Source organism: Neovison vison, chromosome 11, assembly GCF_020171115.1.
Source record: "Neovison vison isolate M4711 chromosome 11, ASM_NN_V1, whole genome shotgun sequence".
Classification (NCBI taxonomy): Eukaryota; Metazoa; Chordata; class Mammalia; order Carnivora; family Mustelidae; genus Neogale; species Neogale vison.
Genome location: NC_058101.1, coordinates 36,031,076 through 36,056,077, shown reverse-complemented (window position 1 = coordinate 36,056,077; position 25,002 = coordinate 36,031,076). Strand labels below are relative to the sequence as shown.

At 40.8% G+C, this 25,002-nt stretch overlaps 1 protein-coding gene across 5 annotated transcripts in view; it reads left to right on the top strand.

Annotated features, from left to right (window-relative positions):
* Window positions 1–5,842: 5,842 nt before the first annotated feature.
* KLHL5 (kelch like family member 5) overlaps window positions 5,843–25,002 on the top strand; it is an 87,970-nt gene continuing 68,810 nt past the window's right edge. For all 5 annotated transcript variants that reach the window (XM_044224527.1, XM_044224525.1, XM_044224524.1 and 2 more), the window contains exon 1: window positions 5,843–5,890. The gene's annotated coding sequence lies outside the window, so the exon portion shown is untranslated. The remainder of the gene's footprint in view (window positions 5,891–25,002) is intronic.

Here is a 25,002-nt window from a genome sequence, read left to right as displayed (position 1 = left end):
ATATCAAATATAAAGAAAGATACACCCTGGAACAGGTTTTTTAACTCATAAGAATCAACATCCATTTCTAGCCTTGCAACTGTTATTTTTTTTAATCTTTTTTTTTTTTAAGATTTAATTTATTTATTTGAGAGAGAATGACAGTAAGAGAGAGCATGAGCGAGGAGAAGGTGAGAGGGAGAAGCAGACTCCTCGTGGAGTCGGGAGCCCGATGCGGGACTCGATCCCAGGACTCCGGGATCATGACCTGAGCTGAAGGCAGTCGCTCAACCAACTGAGCCACCCAGGTGCCCGCAACTGTTTTTTTTTTTTTAAAGTAAAAGCAATAGAACTGTTGCTTTCTAAAAGTAAAGTACATTGAAATGCTGAAATAATTTTTTTAATGCAAAAAAAAAATATAAGTTCTTTGTGTTCATTCCTTTTCCTTTGAAGTTTATGGAATCCTAAATTAAGGACCTTCTAAATTTTTATGAAACTGGTAGTCTAATGCTGTAAATTAGAGGAAAGTTCCTGCTTGTGTATGTTATAGTGATCAGAGGAAAAAATGGCCATCTCTAATAAATTGTTACTTTTCAAGGCTTCATAAGCAAAGAGTATTTTTTCATTCATTCATTCATTCATTCATCCATCCATCCATTTATCCATTCAACAAATCTTTATGAGCACTTGTGGTCATAGACCTCTTCACTAGTAAGGAAGAAAAACAAGTTAGCCAATGTTCACAGTCCATCAAGAAACTGCTACCCAACCCACCAAGCCGGCATTAACATCTCTTGTCTTTGGCTGGAGATGGTCTTTAAGGTAGTGGCTTGGGCAATGTAGGGTAGTTACTCAGATTTCCTGGGTATTTCCCATGCATACAGGAGGTATACATATTAGTTTGTTATTCTCCTACTAATCTTTTATTAAAGGGAGTGTCTCAGCCAGGAACCTTAGAAGGGTAGAGGGAAAATTATTTTCCTCCCCTGCAGTATTATGTGAATACAGTGGAGGAACACATTCAACCTGGCGAGATGAGGATAAAGATTGCCAGAGGAGGTGACCCTTAAGCTGAGTCTTGAAGGACCTAAACAAGTAGGGATTGGAAAAGTAGGACAGTCCAGATGGAAGGAACATATTTAAAAATAATAATTGTGAAAGAAACAACACATACCGGACACAGCCATGGGCACAGGCCTGGGGAGACAGATAAGAGTTAGATTATGAGGGATCTTACAACAATGCTAAGACGTTTGACCTTTACCTTGAAGACAATGAAGAGTCACCAAAGTGTGTTAAGCAGGGTCCTGGTGAATGAACAGAACCAGTGATGTCTGTGATTTTTACAAAGGTCGAGGGGACTGGCAGGAAGTGTTTAAAGTTGTTTTACAAAAACCTTTTTTCCAGTCAGAGAATGTGGCCTGATTAATTGTAGGAGGGCTACTTACGTATGGGTGGATGGAAATATGTGCATGAAAGAATGCACATTCCTTCCCCTTGTGTCCAGCACCAGAGCCTTTCTGGGGAATGATGCGCGTGGCCTGACAGTAGGCTGGTATGACCTTTGCCACCTGAGGAAGGAGCTGATATATAGTGTCAGCCCCCAAGTCTTATGAATGGACTGGGACCATGCTGTATCCCTGGGAACCACAGGTAGGAATTGAACAGTACAAATGAGGCTTTTAGCCTTGGCTCTGACTGAGACAGGCTTGATGGCCCCCACCGGAAAGATAGAAAAGTGACCTAACATGTGGAGAAAGAAAGGGAGCCAAGAGGGGAGGAAACTAGGGAGAATGCCTGCAAATTTATACCTGTCCTTTGAGGACAGGTATTTGTTCCTAGAAGAATGGAAACTGGCAAAAGAGCCACTTAACAATTGAATGGAATTATGTACGTTGCTTCACTTTCCCTAACAATTTCATTTCCCTTCTCCTTTAAATTCTAGGAAAGTTCACGGTAAACATTCTAGATTGGCTTGATTATGGTAAAGGAAGCTGAGGAGGTTTTTCTTTTTTTCCCCTTTTTCTTTCTTTCTTCCTTTCTCTGTGCCCCCATCCCACTCCACACCACGCTCCCCATCATTTTTGTGTTTTAAACGACACTAAAAGGGGAATGAATTACCCTGGGGAATCAAGAGAAACCAGAGTGAAAATCTGAGGTGAACTTCAAGGGGATAAAGTTTGAGTTGTGTTTACTTGGCCACTTGTCCCCGTCAACACGGAAATTCTTCTTCCGGGGCTGTGATCTGCCCCTGCCTTTTAAAGCTCCATATTTTCATAGGAGGCTGTTTCATGCCACAGCATGGACAGCAGCAGTACTTTTAAAGGGATCGGGAGGGAGACAAACCGAAAGAGACTCTTAATCTCACAAAACAAACTGAGGGTTGTGGGGTCGGGAGAGGGCAGGGCGGCTGGGTGATGGACACTGGGGAGGGTATGAGCTATGGTGAGTGCTGTGAAGTGTGTAAGCCTAATGATTCACAGATCTGTCCCCCTGGGCTAATAATACATTATATGTTAATTTTAAAAAAAGAGAAAGAAAGAAATCCTAAATCCTCTAAAAGACATCCCATGCCTGGGATCCAGATTTTGAACACAGACACTGTATTTAATGATACTTAAACCTCTAATCCCCCTCCCACACCCACACTAACTGGTAATCAGGGCAGAATATATAAAGACACTCCATTTCTTTATTAAAGGTGTCTACACATTATGGTTAAATTCTGTTTGCTATCTATCAGAACTGCTGTTTAACCAGATTAAAACATTGTTAACTTCAACAACATGATAATCAATTAAAATTATTAGAGTACTGACCAAGGAACATTAATACCATCTATCAAGTTATCAGTAATCAAATTTAAGTCCAATTATTCCACTTCTGATCCCTGCTACATTGTTTCATCTCAGCGAAAAACATTAAGCCTTTGACAGGATTTACTGAACCATCATTACTCTCTGATTCCATGGATCCATTTATGGGCCAAGTTGTAAAATGTCAGCATGAATTCTTAGCTGTGAACGCTTTTTCAAATTCTGTTCCTTGGTATAATGCCAGAATAGGAGATTAAAAAAACAGCTATTTCAAATACTAATTTTAAGTAGGGTGAAACGGCTTTATTTTCAACCTTATTAATACATCTAAGACCTATGACTCAGTTATAAGGTAAATTGCATGAAAGCCCTTCGGCCATTACGAAAAGGAACACACACTATCTTTCCTATGTGAAGCTGTTCACTCATTCATAAATATTTTTTGAGTATCTACTACGGGACAGACGTGAGAAGTAATAGACACGAGATGCGCCACTGAACCAAAGAGACAGGATTCTGCTCTTATGGAGTTCACATTCTAGCGGGAATAGAGACAGACATATATATATGTATATATATGTACACATATATATATGTATATATGTGTGTGTGTGTAAAACAGTGCTATCTGCTGAGAAAGGAGTAGCCAGAGAGTGGGGGTTAAGGCACAGTTTGCAGGTTTACATAGGACAGTCAGGAAAGGTGACATGAAGGAAAAGAAAGGCAGTCACGTGATTAGCTGATAGCCTTCCAAATGGAGGAACAGCAAAAGCTTCACTAGTAAGAGCTTGGAATGTTGGCAGGAGTCAGTGTGGGGAACAGCCTGAGAAAGAGCAAGGTGGGTGCTGAGGTCCCCAGGTCATGGGGAATGTTTTATTCCATTTGCTTTTATAGGGGTGGTAGAGCAAATAAGCTGAAAATACAGATGAATAAGTGAAAGAGAAGAGATTTTGAGACAAACTAACCATATATTTGACATGGAAAAAAAAGGGGGGGTTTATAGGAATTCTTGTCTTAAATTAGGATTCATTTTTTTTTTTTACTGTATCTGTAATCTGAATGAATGCAATGTTTTTCTAATCTTTCTCACTATAAAGCCCACAGAGAAAGGCTGAATTAAAATTCCAACACTGAACAACAAATAAGAGGGGGGGACAAAATAACTATGAGAAGAATGTCATTTGCTGTTACTGTGCACAAACGTTAACACTGAAAAAAATCAAATAAGGGCAGAAAAACGGAACCAAATCCCCAAAATTCAGGGCAAGGGTTTACACAACTGTCTTCTGTATTTAAAAACCATGGCACTGAAGTAATTTTTGTTTGTGTGTGGAGGTCTGGTGGCAAAGGGGGTGGGGTTGGGTGGGGTGGAAGTTACAACCACAGGGCTCTCTAAAAAATATATCCTGTGCTTCCTGACCCCAGCCCTTGGTGGTAGATTCTGTGATGTGTCTTTTCCTGATTGTAACAGTTCTAAGTAGGCCCATCCGCTTCCCTTTGAGGGGGCAGTCCCTGTCAATGCTTCATTGTTTTATATGTTGCCTTTTGTTAACCACTTCCTCAAGCAGGAGGTTACAAAATAGATCCCTAAAGAGATCTCCAACCCAGCCCAGGCAGGTACCATAATTGGCCTAAGTTATTCTGTTAATGATTTGATCCATCAGTTTCTGGACCACTTGCTTGCGCTGGACTTTTATTGTGGAGACATACTGAAGATCTAAGCAAATTCTCCCTCATTTTGTGGGGGAGAATGACCACATTCCATCCTCAAGGACAGCATACCGCTAGCTCAAAGTAGCAAACACGGAATCTGCCAATAATGAACAGAGGCATTACTCTGAGAACCTAAAGCAGGTAGACATTTCTTTTACACATCACTGAGACAAACTAAGGAAACTCCTTCCCTCCTTTTTCCACCAGGAGCTCCACAAATGGGGAGGGCGGGGACAGGACAGACACCCTAGCTGTTTCGCCCAAGACTTACTATATGTAAAGCCCTTTAAATATGTGTTTGGTATATAGGTTCTGAGTATATTCTCGTTATTGTCAGCACCTAGCACACAGTTGTTGCTTAATATATGTTGGCGATTGGAATGAATAGAGAACCTACTTCTCTTGCATCCCTATTATCCCACTACTGGAAAACAAGGATTATGGTCCCAGAGTTGAGGATCATAATTGCTTTGGCACAAACCCACTACCTGGTACACAATAATTAGCATCCTGTTGAAGGGGAAGAGTTGTAGGAGTTGGAGAAGAAAGGCAACTCTTGGTGAGTTCCCTCAAAGCCTCAAAGCTCTAGGCCGCGGTTCTCTAAGGATTCAAAATCCACAGGCCCGCTGTCTTCCTGCCCTGAAGAGGGGCCTCCTCCTAAACTTCCAGCCCCAGGAATTCCCCTCATCCACGCTGCAAGGGGCGGAAACAACCGGAATTTTTGGCCCGTCCGCCGCGCCCCGCCCCCTTCCTCGGAGCCCCGCCCAGCCTGTCGCCTACCACCCCCACCCCCTCTCCCACGGAGCTCCCCTCCCCCAGGAGCTCCCCCAGCCGCAGCCCGCGCCTCGCCCTTCCTTCCCAGCCCCTGTCCTCCCTTCCCCTCCCCTCTCTCCTCCCTCTCCCTCGGCCTCCCCCCACCTACTCCCTCCCTGGCCCAGGCCGTCCGCGCGCGCCGCGCTTTGGGGGTGGAGAGAAAGCGCCCAGCTAGCTGCCGCGGCGGCGGCGGCGGCGGCGGTCTCCCGGGGTACGCGGCCCGAGCGGAGGGGGCGGGGCCTAACGGGAGGGGGCGGGGCAGGCAGCCGCTCGCGCGGCTCCGAGACTGACGGGCCAGCGGGTCCGACCCCCGCCAGCTCGACCGCCCCCTCCAGGGCTGCCCGACGGGTTCGTGCCCCCTCAGCCTGGTGCAGCCTGACGGAGGGGGAGTGGCCGGCACCGGGCCGGCCGGCGTGCGGGGTGAGGCTGCCGGGGAGGGGTTGGGGGCGCCCGTGGGGCCGAGCATCTCTGCCCCCGGCCCGCTGGCCCCCACCCCCCGCCTGCCCGTCGCCTCCCGCCTGGCCGCCCTGCCCCGCCGTGACCCCCGGCCGCCTCCGGAGCCCGACGTGGTAAGTGCGCCTTCCTGCTCGGCGTCGGGGAGGGGGCCGCGGCGAGTCGGCCGTGCGACGAGGCCCACTCCCCGGCCCCACGCGACCGTCCCGCGGGGCCTCGACGGCCGGGGTCCCGCGGGGCCCTCCGGGGCGCCTCAGAGCGGAGGGGTGGGCCGGGAGGGAACCTGCCCCAGCCGCGCCCGGGGCTCGAACCCTTGCTCGGCTCCCCGCCGCGCACCGGGGGTCCCGAGCGGCGTGTGGGCCGCGCTCGGACTTGGGCAAAGTTCTGGACGCGGTGGTGCGGCCGGTCGGCCGAGGCGTGCACTGCGTTGCTTCCTCCCCGCACTCTTCCACTAATAAAACCAACTGCAAACCATTTCGGATTTTTTTTTTCATTGTTATCCTCAGGCTATCACAACTTCAGTTTTTATTTTAAGTAATTGCCTCATCCAAAAGAGTGGAGAATCAGAAAGGGACTTTATTTACATAAAAACTGGCGTGCCTGCTTGAAACTCCGTTGGGCATTTCAGTGCGTATTCAGGGATCCAAAACTGATGAAAAAAGTTTGTGGTGGCAGAGTAAAGCATAACTGTCATCTTTACTATCGTCCCATTTGATTTTTACAAATATTTTGGAATAGTTGATACATTAACAAAATGCAAAAGTTACAAAAGGAAAATATATACAGTCTCCCCCGGTCTCCCCCTGCTCCCCCAGCCGACCAATAATACCAGTTTCTTCATCTTCTTCTCCCCCCCACCCAATATTACCAGTTTCCAATTCATCCTTTCAGAAATTGTGTATATGGAAATGCCCTTGCTTCATCCTTCAAAAAGTGGAACTGTTGCATATTAAGTGCCTGGCAGTTAGTGGTACACAATAAATGGTAATTCTCCTTCCGTTCAGAACACAGATTTAACAAGTTGTTTTGGTTATTAGACGATTAAAAGAAAAATAATGTCTAATTTTCTGGTTTTAAGCATCTGCGGATTTGATTATATTGTGAATGTGTATATTCTATTGGTATCATAATTATACTTTTACACAAAGGTGAATATACTGATATTTTTGGGTAATGGGGCAGGTAGGGAAAAATGAATATGAAACTAGAAAGAAGATAGGACTAATGCATATAGCATAGAATTCCAAAAATGATTTGAAGCCACTTAGTGTCCATATGGTACGAAGGGATCAAACAAAACTGTATGATAAAATTGAGGCAGAGCAGGAAAAAAAGGAAACAAAGTCAAGGGATAAGATAACCCCAAGTGCATCCTGTAAGATCCTGTAACTAAAAGTGAGTCACAGTTTTGGCTCTGGGCTTCACAGCAGCAGGAAAAAGGGGGGAAGTGGATAAAGTAAGTTTCAGTGTGTTTTTGCTTAAAATATAAAAACAAACCAGTTCTGCCTAAGGAGGGCATTTTCTGGTGATGAGGCCTGAGAAGAGTATTCTCTAATGGGCCCTAAAAAAAGGGAGATTAGATTGTATGATGCCGTTGGCAACATCTTTAAAAAAAAAAATCCCTACAGGGGCACCTGGGTGGTTCAGTAGGCTAAGCATCTGCCTTTGCCTCAGGTCATGATCCCAGCATCCCCAGATCTAGCCCCCACTTCGGGCTCTCTGCTGTGCAGTGACCCTGCTTCTTCCTCTCCCACTCCCCCTGCTTGTGCTTGCTCTCTCACTCTCTTGTTCTCCGTGTCAAATAAATAAAACCTTAAAAAAAAAAAAAATCCCTACAGAAAATAATGGATTTTAGACAGTGTTCATCAATGTAGGGCAGGAATAAAACTCTAGAGATAAGTTCCCTGAAGGCTTAACTTGATCCAGTGATAACATTTCAGAATTAACTAGAACAGTATTTCCCAAACTGTTCTAAGAAGTGACAATCAATAGTTTATTTCTTGAAATAAGAGTCTGAACTCCTATAACTTTGAAATAGCTGGGTTAGACAAATTTCAGTAGTTTTTTACTCAATTTCTTGACTAATGTGAAAGATGACTCTTTTAAAGGAGGCTATATTCGGTGACCTTTTCCAAATTTATTTGACTGCTGAGAACCACTGAACCTATGGAAATGGTGGACAGGCAATCCTTCACAAGTATTTCTTAAACTGAGGATTGATAAAAATTGGGAGAGGAAAGGGTTTTAGGTTACCTGATGTGGTAAGAACCAAAGTGAAGATAATCTAAAAGTCAGAATTTTAAGTAGACTGTATGTCAAAAGAAAAGGCTACCTTCCCCCTGAATTCTTTCCTAGTTCTTCATTGTTCTGCAATATGCCTCTAGGATTTCTTCCTGTTCAGTGCTTCAGGGCACTCAGGATTCTGAATTAGACTATGTTCAACCAAGTAGAATTGCTCAAAGAATGACCTTAATTATTCTTGGATGTAAATATGTGATTAGCATGTTTTTTTTTTAATCACAGCACTATTGCTATTATTAATTTAGTATCAAATCCGGGAATTCTGTAGCTGTGAGAGACCTTAGAAAGTGTGGTACATAGGGGAAATGGAAAGAGCAAGGGATTTGAAACCCGAAAATCTGGGATTGTGCCGCTAATGTGTAAAGTTCCCAGCAAGTTTATGAACCTCCCTGAATCTTTTTCCTTGTTTGTAAAATTAGAATGATGACAGCACACAGCTCATTCAACAGACATTCAGAGTCTTAGAAGTATTGTAGTAGCAAAACAGTTCTAAGGGAACCAATAAAATAATGATCAAGGATCTTTAATGTCTAAATTTTTTTTCACTCCTGAGTTCTGATTGCAAGGGTTTGAAAGGCAAGGAATAGCACCTCCTCCAAATATATTTGGTCTCTGAGTTTCAGATAGCAGGTAGTGGGAATTGAGAGAAGGAGGGATTGGTCCAAAAATGGATCTGACTCCGTTCAGTTGCTGTGTTTGGATTTTGAGAGTCTGGAAGATGAGGTGCACTGCTATAAGAAAGCATTTCTATAAATGTTGCAGTGCTATACAGAATGTTACTATTCTGAAGGCAAATTAAAGGCCAGAGCTAGTCCTTGTTTTTACTCCATGTATGAGAGAAGTGTTTGCTGAATATGCCGGGTAGGGTGAATTAGTCTATCGTAACAAAAGACCTTCACATCTCAGTGGTTTAGTAAAAGGTTTGTTTCTTAGTTACAGGACATGTGCAGTTAGCGTCAACATGAGAACTCGGTTCCAGGTGGTCATTCGGAGCCCCAGTTTAGCAGAGGCTTGGTCTCAACATAGGCTTCCACAATTGTTAGGGTGGAGGGGTGGCAGGAGGTGATGAATTGCACCTTGGCTTCTACGTGGAAAGGACATGTGTAACTTCACTGCCATTTTTAAAAAATTTTTTATTTTTTTAAAGATTCTATTTATTTATTTGACAGAGAGAGATCACAAGTAGGCAGAGAGGCAGGCAGAGAGAGAGGAGGAAGCAGGCTTCCCACTGAGCAGAGAACCCGAAGCGGGACTCAATCCCAGGACCCTAAGATCATGACCCGAGCTGAAGGCAGCAGCTTAACCCACTGAGCCACCCAGGCACCCTCCACTGCCATTTTAATGGCCAAAGAAATGGCTACATCCAACTTCAAGGAGCTTGAGAAATGCAGTTCTATCCTGTACCCAGAAGGAGAACTGTAAGAGTCTGCTGGTCGTCTTAATGACTACACTTAGCAGGCTTTACAGTCCCATGAGTTAACAAAATCTGAATAAATGAAATCCAAATTATGCTTTTAGTATTTAGAGCACAGAATACAGCATTTTTTTGTGTGTATGTATGTGTGTTTAATCATAGAATTATGCTAATGAGAATTGCAAAGAATATTTTTTATTAATTAGAGATGAAATGCTTTCAAAGACTCCATAATTAGGCAAACTATTTTGACCAAATAGATTTCATTCCTTTCTAATTATAGGTTCCTTCAATAAACATTTATTTTTTCATTCTATAAACATTTAAATGTGTTAAATGTGGTGTGTATAAGGCACTATGTTAGATCCTGTGAGAGTAAAAAGATGAATGGGAAGTTAACAGCCCCAAATAAAATAGCTATAATTGAGTTCTCTCTCTCTTTCTCTTTAAAACAACATTAACAGACTCTTCCAATATGATAAAACCTGATTATCTATACACTTTGCCCCAATCACTGTTTCTGGGCTAGAGACTTTTTGGTGACAAATTAAACTAGCTTAACCAAAAAGAGTGTTTTGTTCAAAGAAAGATATAGCTTTATGTCACAGAGTCCAAGAGCAGGGAATACAGCTCAGTCTCCGCGCCAACTGACATCAATAACAGAAAGTTGGGAGCTGGAGGGGCACCTCGGTGGCTCGGTTGGTTAAGGGGCTGCCTTCAGCTCAGGTCATGATCCCAGGGTCCTTGGGTCAAGCCAGATTGGGCCCTGCTCAATGGGGAGTCTGCTTCTCCCTCTGCCCCTTCCCCTCTGTCTCGCCTTCTCCCCTCCCCCTGTGCTGTCTCTCACTTTCTCTCTCTCTCTCAAATAAATAAATAAAATCTTCGAAAAAAAAAAGCTGGAGCTGCTTTCCTTCTCTATATCTCTAAGATATCTTGCTAGTGTCTCTCTGCAAGTGTCCTTCATTCCTCTTTTTCTCTGTTGACTGATTTTTTTTTAAAATTTTGCTTTCAAATGGGTGTTTTAACCTAAGAATTCACACACTTCAAGAAACCTACTAGAGGGGCACCTGGGTGGCTTAGTGGGTTAAGCCTCTGCCTTCAGCTCAGGTCATGATCTCAGGGTCCTGGGATCGAGCCCCGAATGGGGTTCTCTGCTCAGCAGGGAGCCTGCTCCCCCACCCCCAACCGCCTGCCTCTCTGCCTACTTGTGATCTCTGTCAAATAAATAAATAAAATCTTTAAAAAAAAACCCAAAAACCTACTAGAGCCTTTAGCAAGTCCAGAAGAACTGATGTTTTTGTCTAAGTGCCACAACTTGATTAGATCTTAAGTTAACCACAAGCAGAGTTCGGAAATAATGGAGTTGACCCTAACGTATAAAAAGTTAGGGTATTCGGCAACTTTGTAATAAAGGAGGCCATTCTAGTAGTTTGGGATTAAAGAAAGCTGTGATGCCAATGAAAGTTCTACGACACAATTAACATCAACTTGCAAATTCTACTGGGCAGGCTGCTGAGGATAATGGGGTAAGAAGGTAGAGTTGGAGCTCTTGTACCAACACTGTCCCTTACGTGAACCGCTGTTAAACCCCATCTCCTTTGTAATCCTTTCCTCCATCCCTTCTCCCTCTCCCAAGGATTACTGGATCATCTAACTCTTACAAGTCACCTGCTTTTGATGCCCATCCGGGTTTCTCCCCATGGCTAATAATGCGGGAAAAAAGGGAGCATTCAATATACTGCCTTGCCCTGCTCTTCTACAATTGGTCTTGATAACTCTATCTGGACATTTTACACTTCAGCATGCTATTGCCATATCTCTCCACCAACTTCCACCTATTTTTTATTCTCAGTAAATTTCCATTCTTTTTCTGTAAGTGTGTACAATTAGCTTCTCTTAGCAAAGTTTCCTTGCATTTTTTACCTACCCAGTATTTCCTTTCTCTCTGGTTGTGAATACCCATAGCTTCGTCTCAGCAGATGGCTGAAGGAATGGACTAAAGGCAGGTAGTATATGTTCCCCGAAACACAGGCTCCCCAGAAAAGGAATAATAACAGAGAGAGCGAGTAAAGGCTGTGTATTTGATTTGTCAGGGATAAATATTAATCTAAAAGAGCAGACAGAGAGGGAGGAGTTTGGGTACAGATTGTAGAACATCTGGAATGCAGTTTTAAGGTGTTCTTTTACTCTTATTGCTACGCAAATGGATGAGTCTTTCTAGGTTCAGCTCAACAGAAAACTACCATAGGCTTGTTTACTTAGAAGGGTAGCAGGCAGGAACCACAGCTTGCCAGGAAGGCAGCATCAGATGTTCCTCCCCAGTGGCTGGGATCCTCACAGCAGTCGGGGGAAGCAGTTCCTAAAGCCACCTGGGAGTCCTTGCTCTGAGGGAAAGCTCGGCTGAAGGAGAGAAAGCTCACACAAGGTAGATGCAGGAGCTCTCTTGGTTTAAAAAATCTCGTGTCTCCCAGGAGATCATATACCATACAGGTCCCATTGACTTAGCTTTCAGGGGCCCCATAAGGAATATGACAATCACAAGAGCTGTCACACTCAGGGAAGACAAAGCTTTGGCTTCCTATGAGGTAGTTATAGTTTATTTAGAGTTCCTCTGAGGTGCAAATTTACTAATCATTTTTACTATAAGCAGTGTTGCCTGGTAACATAGTTGGCCTACCTACTTCTAGCAGATCACCAGGGAGCAGGGATAAGAGAATTAACTGAAGGTTAAATGCAGAAGGGAATGAGATTTAATTCCACTCACGCTCATATTATCCCTAGTATTTTCCATAGCTCTTTTCATTTGGGAAGTATTCAGTAATATTCATTTGCTTCCTTTGATGTGGTGTGTTTTAACTCTTTTTATGTGAGGAAAAAAAAAATGTGACATAGGAAGAGAAGTTGAGAGGAAAGCAAGGATGGAAAGGTAGCAAGAATCCTAGATTGTTAGAAACACTGGTTTCCATCCCACAGATCCCGGCTTTTATTAAGTTTGTTGGTGATTGAAAACAAAAGCTTTAAGTAAAAGTAATATGGTCATGGGTTGGACTTCGGGATTTTCCTTTGGCTATAGTGTGCAGAGTGGAAGAGAGATTTAGACGGAGGCTGGTTGGTTCACTTTTTTTTTTCTCTTTAAAGATTTTATTTATTTATTTATTTATTTGTCAGAGAGAAAGAGCTCAAGCAGGCAGAGCGGCAGGCAGAGGCAGAGAGAGAAGCAGGCTCCCCACCCATCAAGGAGCCCAATGTGGGACTCGATCCTAGGACCCTGGGATCACAACCTGTGCTGAAGGCAGTGGCTAAACCAGCTGAGCCACCCAGGTGTCCCTGGTTGGTTCACTTTTACTTAATATTTGCCTTTCTTTGGGGAGATATTTTTATGATAAGTAGAAAGAAGGAACACCCAATGCTCCTGCTCCACAGGAGTTTAGAATTGCTGGACAGATTCAGCATGGTGCTTTGGAGGGGCCTGACCCATTCGTCCAGGGATGGGGGATTTGGGAGGCCTGCTCTGACCTGCCTCATAACAACACTGATTTAACACTGAGAAATAAATTTAGCCTCCACTGGTCCACTGATGGCATTTTGACTCACTGACATAATTCATTTTGCTTTTTGCTGGAGTCGAATTATAGAATGAATTGGTGGCTTTTTTTTTTTTTTTTTAATGTCTAGCTGTAGGGCAAGCCAGGGAATTTCTTTATCATGGTTATCTGGTGTAACATTTGTATTGATTAACTGTTTCTAATTACAGGCAGCTGAGAAACAGTGCTTCACATTTTTCTCTATTGCTTACATTGCCCTTTACTACCCTTACCCAATTTTTGCTGTTCCAGATAACACACAACGTATAAAATCTGATTGGTTCTGCAGCAGACTCAACTTGATCTGTGATTGGCTCATTATGTGTACAGAGAACCCCGCTCATTTTCCTTGATTATATTTGTGTCTAGAGAGTACTGACTGATTCCTGTATTTCCCTCCATCACCATAAAGCTACACAGAAGATAGAAATACTGGGTTTGGTTCAGGTCAGTAAAAGACAAACTGATGGTTATCCAGATTATTACTTTTTATGGCACATAAGACATTTGGGTGTCACAGCACATGGCAGCCATAAAGGATCAGTAGGACTGTGAGGTTTGCCATTATCTCAATGGCATGGCAGTCTTCATCCTTGTGCCACAGCAAATATATACCAAAATTCACAAAATCTAAGAGTGGATGGCAAGAAATTTTTTTTTTTTTAACCTATCCTCAAGTGAAAGGGCTTTTTGAAAAAGTAAACCTTTTGTTATAATTACGCTGTAGTCTTTATAGTATCAACTGTGATAACTGTTATAGATGAATTCAGGGATAAGAAGGCCATATAATATTAGTTTAACTTACTTTTTTTTAAATGTTGCTTGCTTTACTACCAGATATTAGTACCAATAAGCAGTTGAGGGGTGAAAAGATACTTTCGATACATATTACTGTGGATCTGCACTTTGCCCTATAAGAATTAGTGACAGAAATTGGGAAGGAGTCAAGTGGGGAGAAATCCGGGACACTCTTTTACTTCAGAAATAAAGACCACTTTGGCATTTCATGGCAATTATGATGAACGTAGTATTTTGCTAAATTAGGAGTGATGTGTTCGTTAAGGACTGTTTTCTCCCCACCCCCTCTCTCTTAGTGCCTTATTTGCTTTTATTTTGGTCAGATCTTTTTGGTAAAGAATTTAAGTCTTCCCTACTACTCCTTGATATGTAACCTTGTACAAGTCAGCTATATTGGGAATCTGCTTCCCGTTTTGGACAGTGGGGATAAATGCGTACTCTACCTTCTCACACGGTAATTATGAGTTCCAAATGAGAATATTTTATAAGCATGAAGCCATGTGTTATACTTGAAAGTGTGTGGCCTTTAGAGGCAATCCCGGCTTCACACTGAACCCTGCTTCTCAGCAGATATCTGTAACCTCAGTTGACTTCAGTGTCCTCATATGGAAGGGGGGAGAGGAATGACCCCTGTTTGCCAGAGTGTGTGAGACGACAAAAGACCCATTCAGTATAGAGACTTCATGTATTCTCATGCACATTTATGCACTTAGGAAATAATAGCTGCTCTTAGAAATCCAAATCCTTAATAGTTGCCTGTGCTATTTACTTAATCCCATTTAACTGAAAAGAAAACTGAAGACCCAAGAGGTGATTTGCCCGAATTATACAGCTAGCTGGTGAGTGGCTTAGTACTGACTCCAGCTTTCTGCTCTATCACTTAGGCTACCATTAATAAGTAATAATGTGGGAAAATAACAGCAGAAGCACCCTCAACTGGCTTCCTCTGCACTGATTCATAGCTGTAACCTCGTGCTCTCTCTTCTCTCTGTAAATTGTCCTTACTGATCCCCAGGGCCAACTAAATGCTCACAGCTAAATAGGGTGCGTGATGCTGGGGCACAGCTCTCTGTTTACCTAATGATTTGGGTACTTAACCGAAAATTGGTTGTGTTTATTTACAAACCCCCTTTTTTTTAAGGGTTTATTTATTTATTTCACAGACAGAGATCACAAGTAGGCAGAGAGGCAGACAGAGAGAGAAGGGGAAGCAGGCTCCATGCTGAGCAGAGAGCCTGATGCGGGGCTCTATCCCAGGACCCTGGGATCATGACCTGAGCCGAAGGCAGAGGCTTTAACCTACTGAGCCACCCAGGCGCCCCTACAGACCCGTTTTTAACAGTTGGCCTTCTTCTAAAAATTATGAAACATTTGTAAACATGTTAATTAATGAGTATAAAGAAAAGTCATTCTTTGAAAATTAAGTTGAATGCTCCGGGGACATCTCAATATAAAAGAGTATTTAATAAATTCGTTCTCGAATTTGAGGAAGGCTGGATAACTGTGAAGGATGGGATGCGGGCAGGGTTAGGGGTGGGTGTGTGTTGGAAATCATCAAAGTCCAAAGCAGTGCAAGTTCCTGAGCCAGCTATTAGTCGTTTGCAGGAAGTGAGCTCACACTGAAATGTAAATTAGCCACATTGCAAAGCACACTGTTTTGTTCAGGGGACTTTTTTTTCATGGTTACACTTTGTCCTTGAAAGAAGTGCATTAATTTACATTCTGGCACAAGATTTTTATGTCATGGTGGACAGACCAGTGATGTAATGGCTTCCGTACTCATATTATGTTTGAAGTCCTTTTAAGTTCTCTCTCCATTAATAGAAACCGTAAATGGAAATCATGGATGTTGGGTCATGGTGGGCCTGGCTTCTACAAAAAAGAGGACCCCAGCTCAGTAGGGGGTCCACATAAAATGTATGGCATTAGCCCTGTATGAAAAGATTTGTGAATGTATGTATATGTACGTGTTTCAGTTAAAATCTTTAAGGATATATGACTATAATTTTTACAGTTACTGACTTTTCCATTTAATGGACCAACTATAAGATTTCATCTGGCAAGGAGCTTTTACAGAGGTCCGGCTAGACTGGAAATACATGCTTTGACCTTCCATCCTTTGTATATAGAGGTAGATAGAATATAAATTTCTATATTCTGTATATCTTTACCATGCTATATTGCAATTTTTAAATTGAGTGTCAGTTCCTGTATTGTAAGTATCTCAAAAGCCATGGTTCTTTCTATCACCTTCGTAGACTTTCCAGTCTAGGGAAGACGGCAGACATTAAATAAATAATTTCAATGAGATTATTGAATAAATCTGAGGAAGTAGTTTGGGATGCTGTCTGATCATGTGGTAAGGAGACGTGATTGAGTTTAGAGGTTAAAATTTACCTCACTCATTTTTTTTCACCTTGATCTTATATAAGTATATGTCACAGTGCTTTGGGGGGTACACAAAGAAATAAAATTCCTATATTAGATAGCTTTTACCCTGAAACAACTTCAGTTTTTAGTGTATGTCAGAGTTCTCAACTGAGCTTTTAATCCATCATGTAGTTTACAAAGCTAAATCTTCGTATGTTACAACTGAATTTAAATTCAATATTTATTTTTAATTATCATTTATGGATTGAATCAGAGGTGTTTCCCAATTATTTTTAACAAAATGAAAGATGTAACATTGCGCTAGAATCCTTATTTTGTAGTTCAGATTCTATTCTAAGGTATTTTTATTATTATTATTACAAAAAAATGTTGATGCCATGTGTTGTAACTAGTGGAAAGAATGGAAAGATAGAGTATTAAGAGTCCAGGGTCCATCTAAATTTCTGATTTCTTAAATAGATTGATATTTAACTATAAGGTGGGTAAGATACCAGTCCCTTATTCCTCTATTTGGTTGTTAGATACGTAATTAAAATGAAATTTATTTAGAGCTATACTCAACCCTCCTGGAACTGTAACCTTCTTACTTCCTTCTTTATGTTGATGTTAACCATTCTTCCAATCACCCAGGTTTGAAAATGCTGTCATCTTTGACTTCTTCATGTCCATTTGCCACAAATATTCTATAAGTTCTGTCTCTATAGTATCTTTAATGCTCATCTCCCTTTCAGATCTTGTTGCCTCTAGCTAAGGTTAAACTGTATCTTACCTTGAAGAATTTTTTTTAAAGATTTTATTTATTAGAGAGAGAGCACAAGCGTGTGTGGGGAGAGGCAGAAGGAGATGGGGGAGGCAGGCTCCATGCTGAGCAGTGAGCCCAATATGGGATTCAATCCCAGGACCCTGGGATCATGACCTGAGCCAAAGGCAGTTACTTAACCGACTGAGCCACCCAGGTGCCCACCTTGAAGAGCTTTCTAACTGGCTTCCCTACTGATGGTCTCTTCTTTCATAAATCCATTCTTCACTGTTGCCAATTTTTAAAAAAATATGTAGAGATATATTTTATTTGTCAAGAGTAAATGCCAGATTTTTTGAATTATACCTCTAAATTGACACAAGAACCTCATCCCCTCCCAGATAAGGACCCACTTCCTCCTTGATAATTCATCAAGGGATTCATTCAAAACCCCTCTGTTAGATTTTAAGATCTTTCAAATCAAGATCTGTGTTGTTAATTTATTCATTTATTCTTTGATTTAAATGTGGTAAATATTTGAATGCTGTGCTTAATACGAATTCTTAGGGATATAGTGGTCCCTGCCCTAATCAGTTTTATTGTCTGTTTTCTCACCTTTAAGTTGTTCCTGCATATAGCACAAAGATGTGTTAAATTTACATAAACAGGATTTTTTGTTTTACGTTTATAACATGGGCTTTTTATGGAGTTGGAGAAGAGGTACAGGCTATCCGATAATCTTTCTGAAATGAAAGTTCAAATTTTCCATCTTTTCTAATTCATGTAAATAACTATTTTCTGCCATCATTTTTAAATGTTACTGGAATTTGGGCACCTGGGTGGCTCAGTGGGTTAAGCCGCTGCCTTCGGCTCAGGTCATGATCTCAGGGTCCTGGGATCAAGTCCCGCATCGGGCTCTCTGCTCAGCAGGGAGCCTGCTTCCCTCTCTCTCTCTCTCTGCCTGCCTCTCCATCTACTTGTGATTTCTCTCTGTCAAATAAATAAATAAAATCTTTTAAAAAAAAAGTTATTGGAATTTAAGTGTTCCTGGAATTATATTAGTTTCCTAGTGTTTAAGCCAAATTCTAGTAAAAGACTTGTTTTGACAAAGTTTTGAGAGTATCCTGGAACATCACACTTTAAAGGATTCTTTGAAATCATGTGTCGTAACTCCTTCTCATAGTCAAGGGAAAACTTAATTCTTGAAGTGTTTTATGTCGTCTGTATTACACACTTGAAACTACAGGAGTAGATTCATTAGAGATGATTACTCCATCAAACAAAAACTGTTGTCTTAAAAACGCTATGTGAAGAGAGGTTTGTAAAATAATGATTACCCATATAACCCTGTTCCTCAGTACCCTTGATTTTTATTGTTGAGTGAAGCTGTGCCTTCCAGAGTCACATTGTTGAAGTGAGCTTGTCTGCAGTCTGTCTTTATGACATTTCACTGTTGCTGTTACAATAATGAACAGAGTCATCTTGTAAATTTACAAACGAATATTTGAGCAGATTTTCAGCAGAAGTTGTGTGTGAACTCCTTAAGTACATTTTGAAAAATGTTTTCAGAATTGGAGCTTTCCTATTTTAAATAGTTTTTGAGCTGTGTCTCAGGTTTAAGTAAACCCCATTTATTAAAACAGAAGAGAGGAATGGAATATATTTGGATAATCTGTTTGAAGAAGATGTTGGTCAGTCTGAAAAGACATTTGCTATTTAGTCATTAGATTTCAAAGTGACAAAAATTTCATGCCTAAAGAACGAAATAGAAAAAGGAAATTCTGGGGCACCTGGGTGGCTCAGTCGGTTGGGCGTCTGCCTATGGCTCAGGTCATGGTCCTGGGGTCCTGGGATTGAGCCCCGCATAGGGCTCCCCAATCAGTGGGGAGCCTGCTTCTCCCTCTCCCTCTGCCTGCTGCTCTGCCTACTTGTGCTCTCTCTCCATCTCTCTAATAAATAAATAAAATCTTAAAAAAAAAGAAAAGAAAATTCTTAGAGTAACATACTGTGGTTTTTCTCTTAAGTTGAAAAAATACTGAAAAGGGTTTATTACCAGAAGGAAATGTTTCCTAATATTTTAAAAATTAGATTATATTACAATTTCACAGTGTCTATTTTTTATTATTGCTCTTATAATTGTTGGATATATTCATTCATTAGAGAAATATTTATTGATCACCTACTGTCTGCCAGGTACCATGCTAAGTACTAAGGCAACAGTGATTAACAAAAGCTCTGCCAAAGCATACTTTGTAGTAAGGATAAAGACTGTAAATAAGGGAATAAACATCTAGTATGCTAGGCAATGGTAAGTGCTATGAAAGAATTTCAAGAATTGGGGGGATGGGACAGGGAGGGATCTAATTTATATGGAATAGTCTGTGTATATCATTTTAATAATTTAACAATGTAATGACTTTTAATATGGATTGATCTTGTAAAAATAATTACTGTAAGGAGTACTTCTCATTAGAACTGGATTAATTTTTGAGCAAAACAATTTTATATTGTTTGGCAAAGGTAGGTGAGAGAAGAAAAAATGTTACTTAAATGTATGCTGAGGGGCGCCTGGGTAGCTCAGTCGGTTAAGCAACCAACTCTTTTTTTTTTTTTTTTTTAAGATTTTATTTATTTATTTGATAGAGAGAGATCACAAGTAGATGGAGAGGCAGGCAGAAAGAGAGAGAGATGGAAGCAGGCTCCCTGCTGAGCAGAGAGCCCATTGCAGGACTCGATCCCGGGACCCTGAGATCATGACCTGAGCCGAAGGCAGCGGCTTAACCCACTGAGCCACCCAGGCGCCCAAGCAACCAACTCTTGATTTCTGCTCAGGTCATGATCCTAAGGTCCTGGGATCAAGCCATGCAATGGGCTCTGTGCTTAGTGTGGGTCTGCTTGTCCTTATCCCTCTGCTCCTCCCCATGCATGCTCTCTCTCTCTCCCTCATAAATAAATAAAATCTTTTTAAAAATGCTGAATTTCATGACACGAAAGCATTAACTCTTAAGCTTACTACATATTTTTCATAAAGAAAGCATGGCCCGGGACGCCTGGGTGGCTCATTTGGTTAAGCAGCTGCCTTCGGCTCAGGTCATGATCCCAGCGTCCTGGGATTGAGTCCCACATCGGGGTCCTTGCTTGGCAGGGAGCCTGCTTCTCCCTCTGCCTCTGCCTGCCATTCTCTCTGCCTGTGCTTGCTCTCTCTCTCTCTCTCTGACAAATAAAATCTTTGGGAAAAAAAAAAAAAAAAGAAAGAAATAAAGAAAGCATGGCCTAAGAATTGAGTTAAAGCTGGGAAATAATTTTTGTAAAGCTCTTTCTAACATGGGGGCTATAACAGGCTACTGTGTCAATAGATAATTTTTGAACTTTTTGGTCAGAATGAAGATTTTTCACCAAAGTACCTATGCTTAGACAAGCTTAACCTTAGGCAAAACTATTAAATAGAGGTCTAGCTGTAAGCGATTTTGAGAAAATTCTGCCTTGGAAGACTATTTTCCAACTTCACTTGCCTAAATTCTTTCCATTTGTCAGCATTTTCCCTTACTCAATTTGACACCTAAAATTTTTGTAGCTGTATTAGTCTTTTATTTTTTCATTATTTTATTTAAATATTCTATTTTATTATAACTGTTATTTTATCCTCTAAGTTCTAATTTGTTTTTCCTTTGATTTTATATACTAAAAGGTAAGAGAATACACTGGCAAATTTTTCAAGAGCTGGATCTTTATTAATTCTGTCATTTTATTTCTTAGTTCTTTAGTTTCTCCTCTGATCTTTATTATTTCATGACTCCTTTTAGAGGGATGATTTGATTTTCATCTTGAGTAGACTGCTTAATGTATGCCTTTCCTTTTAAATAATCAATGCATTTAGAAAGTTGTAAATCTTACAACAGAAGAAGCATCCCTCCTCCTATGACTATCAGAGCCATCCACTGCACCCATGTGCCATTCCTTCCCTTTTATCAAAGTCTTCATTGTTTTTTGCTTCAATGCTTCCCTGTAGTCATCAATCTCATCTTCTGCCTGGATCATTCTCATCATTCTGGTGTGTTCCATATTTTTTAAAAAATCAGCAAGTAAACAAGTAAGCAAATCCATTGCCTTGATCCCTCACCTCTTCCAGCTATAATCCCATTCTGTAGCCTCTCTGTTCAGATTTTCTGAACAAGTTCTGATCATGTCCTTCCTTACTCCTCTCATACTCCATTAACTCTTAAACCCACCTCAGGCTGGGTTTGTCCCCACCGCTTTACTGAAACGCTCCTATCTCATTTGGCAAAATCTTCATATTGACAATTCCCGTGGACATTTTTCTTTGTAGGTGGTAGTCACTCTCTTATTTGACATTGTGGCTGTGCCTTTGGCCATGAAATACCTTTATCCTTTGACTTGCCTGACACCAGACCTTGAGGATTTTCCTCTACTTCATTGGTTATTTCTTTCCAATCTCCTTTGGTGCCTTCTCCACCATTAGACTTCTGTTTAGAGTTTTTTGGAGCTTGGATCTGAGTTCCAGGAACATTTATCCCAGCTATCTGACACCTCCACTTAGGCGTCTCCAAGTTACCTGTAACTTAATATAATGAGAAATGAGCACCAGTGCAAAAACTGTAACTAATGAGGAAGTGTGATAAAATGACTGGATACAAGATAAATGTACTCAACGCTTTCATTATAATAGAAATAACCATGGGGAAATGAAACTAGAAAAAAATTATTTACTACAGTGACAAAAAAAAAGAAAGGAACAGAACTTGATTAAAAACGTTAGTAAGAAAAGCACAGAACCTATAGTCAAAAGATTTTAAAATTTTATTGGTGAGCATGAGAGCTGAAGGAACTAAACAACATATATGCTTAGATGTGAAGCCTTAATAGCATACAATGCCAATCATTTCAATTCATATGTAGATTTAAGGCAATTCCAATTAGAATCTCAATAGGGCCAGGGCTTTTTGTTGAGGAGAAGATTGGGTAGTACTACTTTAAAGTGTATACAAGGGTTAATATCTAAAATTAACTTTAAGAGGTATTTTATTTATTTTTTTTAAGATTTACTTATTTATTTTAGGTGGGGAGGGACAGAGGGAGAGGGAAAGAGAAAATCCCAAACAGACTCCCTCCTGAGCAGAGAGCTGACATGGGGCTCAATCCCAGAACCCTGAGATCATGACCTAAGCTGAAATCAAGTCAGATGCTTAACTGACTGAGCCACAGGTGCCCCAGCTGTTAAAAAAGGATATATATGGAGTTAGGAACTTGCTTAAACAAATATTAAACATCTTATGATAGATTATAATTAAAACACTTTACTATTGGCTTAAAAAGACAAATAGTAGAACAGTAGACAAATAGAATTAGTACCCCCAAATTGATCTCTGAATATATGAGATGCTACTTAATACCAAAAACAATACCTCAATTCAGTGGGAAAAGGGTGGTTTACATTAAAATTGTATTAATAGAGGACTCCTATTAGAAATAAAAAGGGCTCCAACAAATCAAAAAGATGTAGATAACTTAATAGAAAAAAAAATGAAGAAAAGTAAGCAAAGACCCTTTCACCAGGAGGATATCCAGATGCCCAGTAAACATGAAAAGTCACCCAACAATATTAATAACCAGAAAAATGTAAAGTAAAATATCGAATGGGATTCCGCTGCGCACCTGTATCAGTGAGACTAAAATTAAAGACTGATAGTACTGGTATTGGCTGCGTGTGGAGTACCCGGAATTCTCATATAGTTGTAGGAGTAGAAATCAGTGAGAACAACCAAAGTTGAATATATGCATACCTTATAATCTAGCAGTTTTGTTTCAGTGTGTGTATATATATATGTATATACACACACGTACATATATACACATATATACATACACAATAAGAATGCATATACATGTGCATCCGATAATACAGACAAGAGCATTCTCGGAAGCATTACTTGCAAAGTCTAAAACAAGAAACAACTAAAGTGAGCAAAAGAATATACTTTGATGGTTGTATATTTATATAGTGGAATACCACATAGCCATAAAAACCAACTGTCAGCTGCTACAGACAACAACATAGATGAATTTCCAAACACCGGTGAAATAAGAATCCTTTATGTGAAACTGAATGACGACGATGACAAGATCCTGAATTACTGCTGGGACATCTCTCCGTGATGTGGGTCCGTACCATGCACTGTAAGACATTTGTCATTTCTGGGCTCCGCCCACTCAATGCCTGTGGCACTCTCTGGTCATCCAGCAACTACAAGTTCATTCCTCTCCCTACCCCCTCCTGACTTCCAGAAGCCATTTTGGGGGGCAGGAGCAGAGGCTCTACCCCTATTGAGGGAATCACAAGGCTAGAGGAATGGGAGGTGCCTCTCTGCTGGCAGAGGTACCTATGCTGACCTTGAAGGATCAGTACGATCTTAAACGCAGAGACCTTGGGACACAAATAGCATATAAAAGCGGGAGTAACATAATGTAGACTCTATCCCAACTGATGAAGCGGCAGGTCCTTGTTGGAAAATAGAAATAAAGTTGGATAGAGTGGAGTTGGAACTGTTGATAGGAAGGAGTGTGACAGAGGTGAGCAGACAGGGAGAATGTCATTTTCTTCTTGAATGGCTCCTGCAGACCGCTGCCAAATTAATTTTCTAAAACATTGCCCTGTTCAACGGTCCACTTAATATTGCCTCTGAGTCTTTACACCTTTGCTTTATGCCCAAGGCATTTTATCTTATCATATTCATTCCAGTTTATGTCTTATTACTCCTTAAAATTAATTAGGTATGTCTGGCTGGCTGATCAGACTGTTACCCGCCCCCCCCCACAACTTTCTTTGTCAATATGCTCACTTCATGCTTTTATTACTATCTTTCTTCCTTTATAAAATATCCTCATTCTTTCTATACAGCTTACTATTCCCAGAGACCTTCTTTCTAATGAAACTGGTACATACCACGCCTCACCATCCCCCTATCTGTTTCCTCTTTCTTATGGTATTTATGGTTTGTTCTACGATATTGGCCACAAAATTGTAGATGGTTTTTCATGCTTCTTTTTCTTTTTTCTCTGAGTAATTTTTATTCTTCTGAAGAGCTGTGTGAAATTAAGATCTATGCTTTCCAATATTTTTATAAGCCTCCAAAGTAGCCTTTTTTTGGTCCGTTGACGAAGAGACGTTGTCTTTCAAGCGAAACAGCATTAGACATTGAACACCCTGAAAACTTCAATTCGGTATTTGTAGATCACAGTATGTTAATATTGCAGCTTTCTAATGTGTCTTCTATTTAAATTACCAAGTACTTTTTGTTTCAGTAACTCGATTCAATTCTTTTTGAAGGTAGGAACCGAGATGTTATGTGACTGTGTCCCCCTTGAGGCCTACCTGGGTGTCTGGCTCACAGTGACTACTCAGTATTTAAAATTTTGATTGATTTTTTTAATTCGCTTTATCAATTTACCTTAACTGTAACTATGTTCAGACCTTTGTTTTGTTTTGCTAACAATAGAGGGCACCATGAAAATACTTGTACACCCAAGAAATAATCCCGTCCCAGTCCTTGGTAGCTTTCTTGAGCCACACTTTCCTCTTTCTAAACCGTGTCATACAAATTCAGAAATTATACTAAATCAAAGCAGCCCAATCCTAACTATAGGCTTCCGGTTATTTTTTTGAGAAAAGAGTAAGTACTGTCATATTTTGATCCTTTGTAGTTTTCAGACTTTTTCTTTCTCTCTCTTTCTAATCTTTGCCCAAATGAAATCTTACCCCAGATCTTACTGTATTAATTAAATACATTCCTTTCCTGAAGGAAGAAGATAGAAGCGGAGAGCAACGAACAGGAGCCCCACCTTTGTCTCCCTCCCCCTCCTCCTGCCATCTACAGAGCACAGCTCGAAAGTCACTGTAACTCATCTGATGAAAACATGCTTTTAAAAAAAAAAATGATGATTTTGTGGTATCTCCTCTGGGAATTTAGTCTGAAACCAGAAACA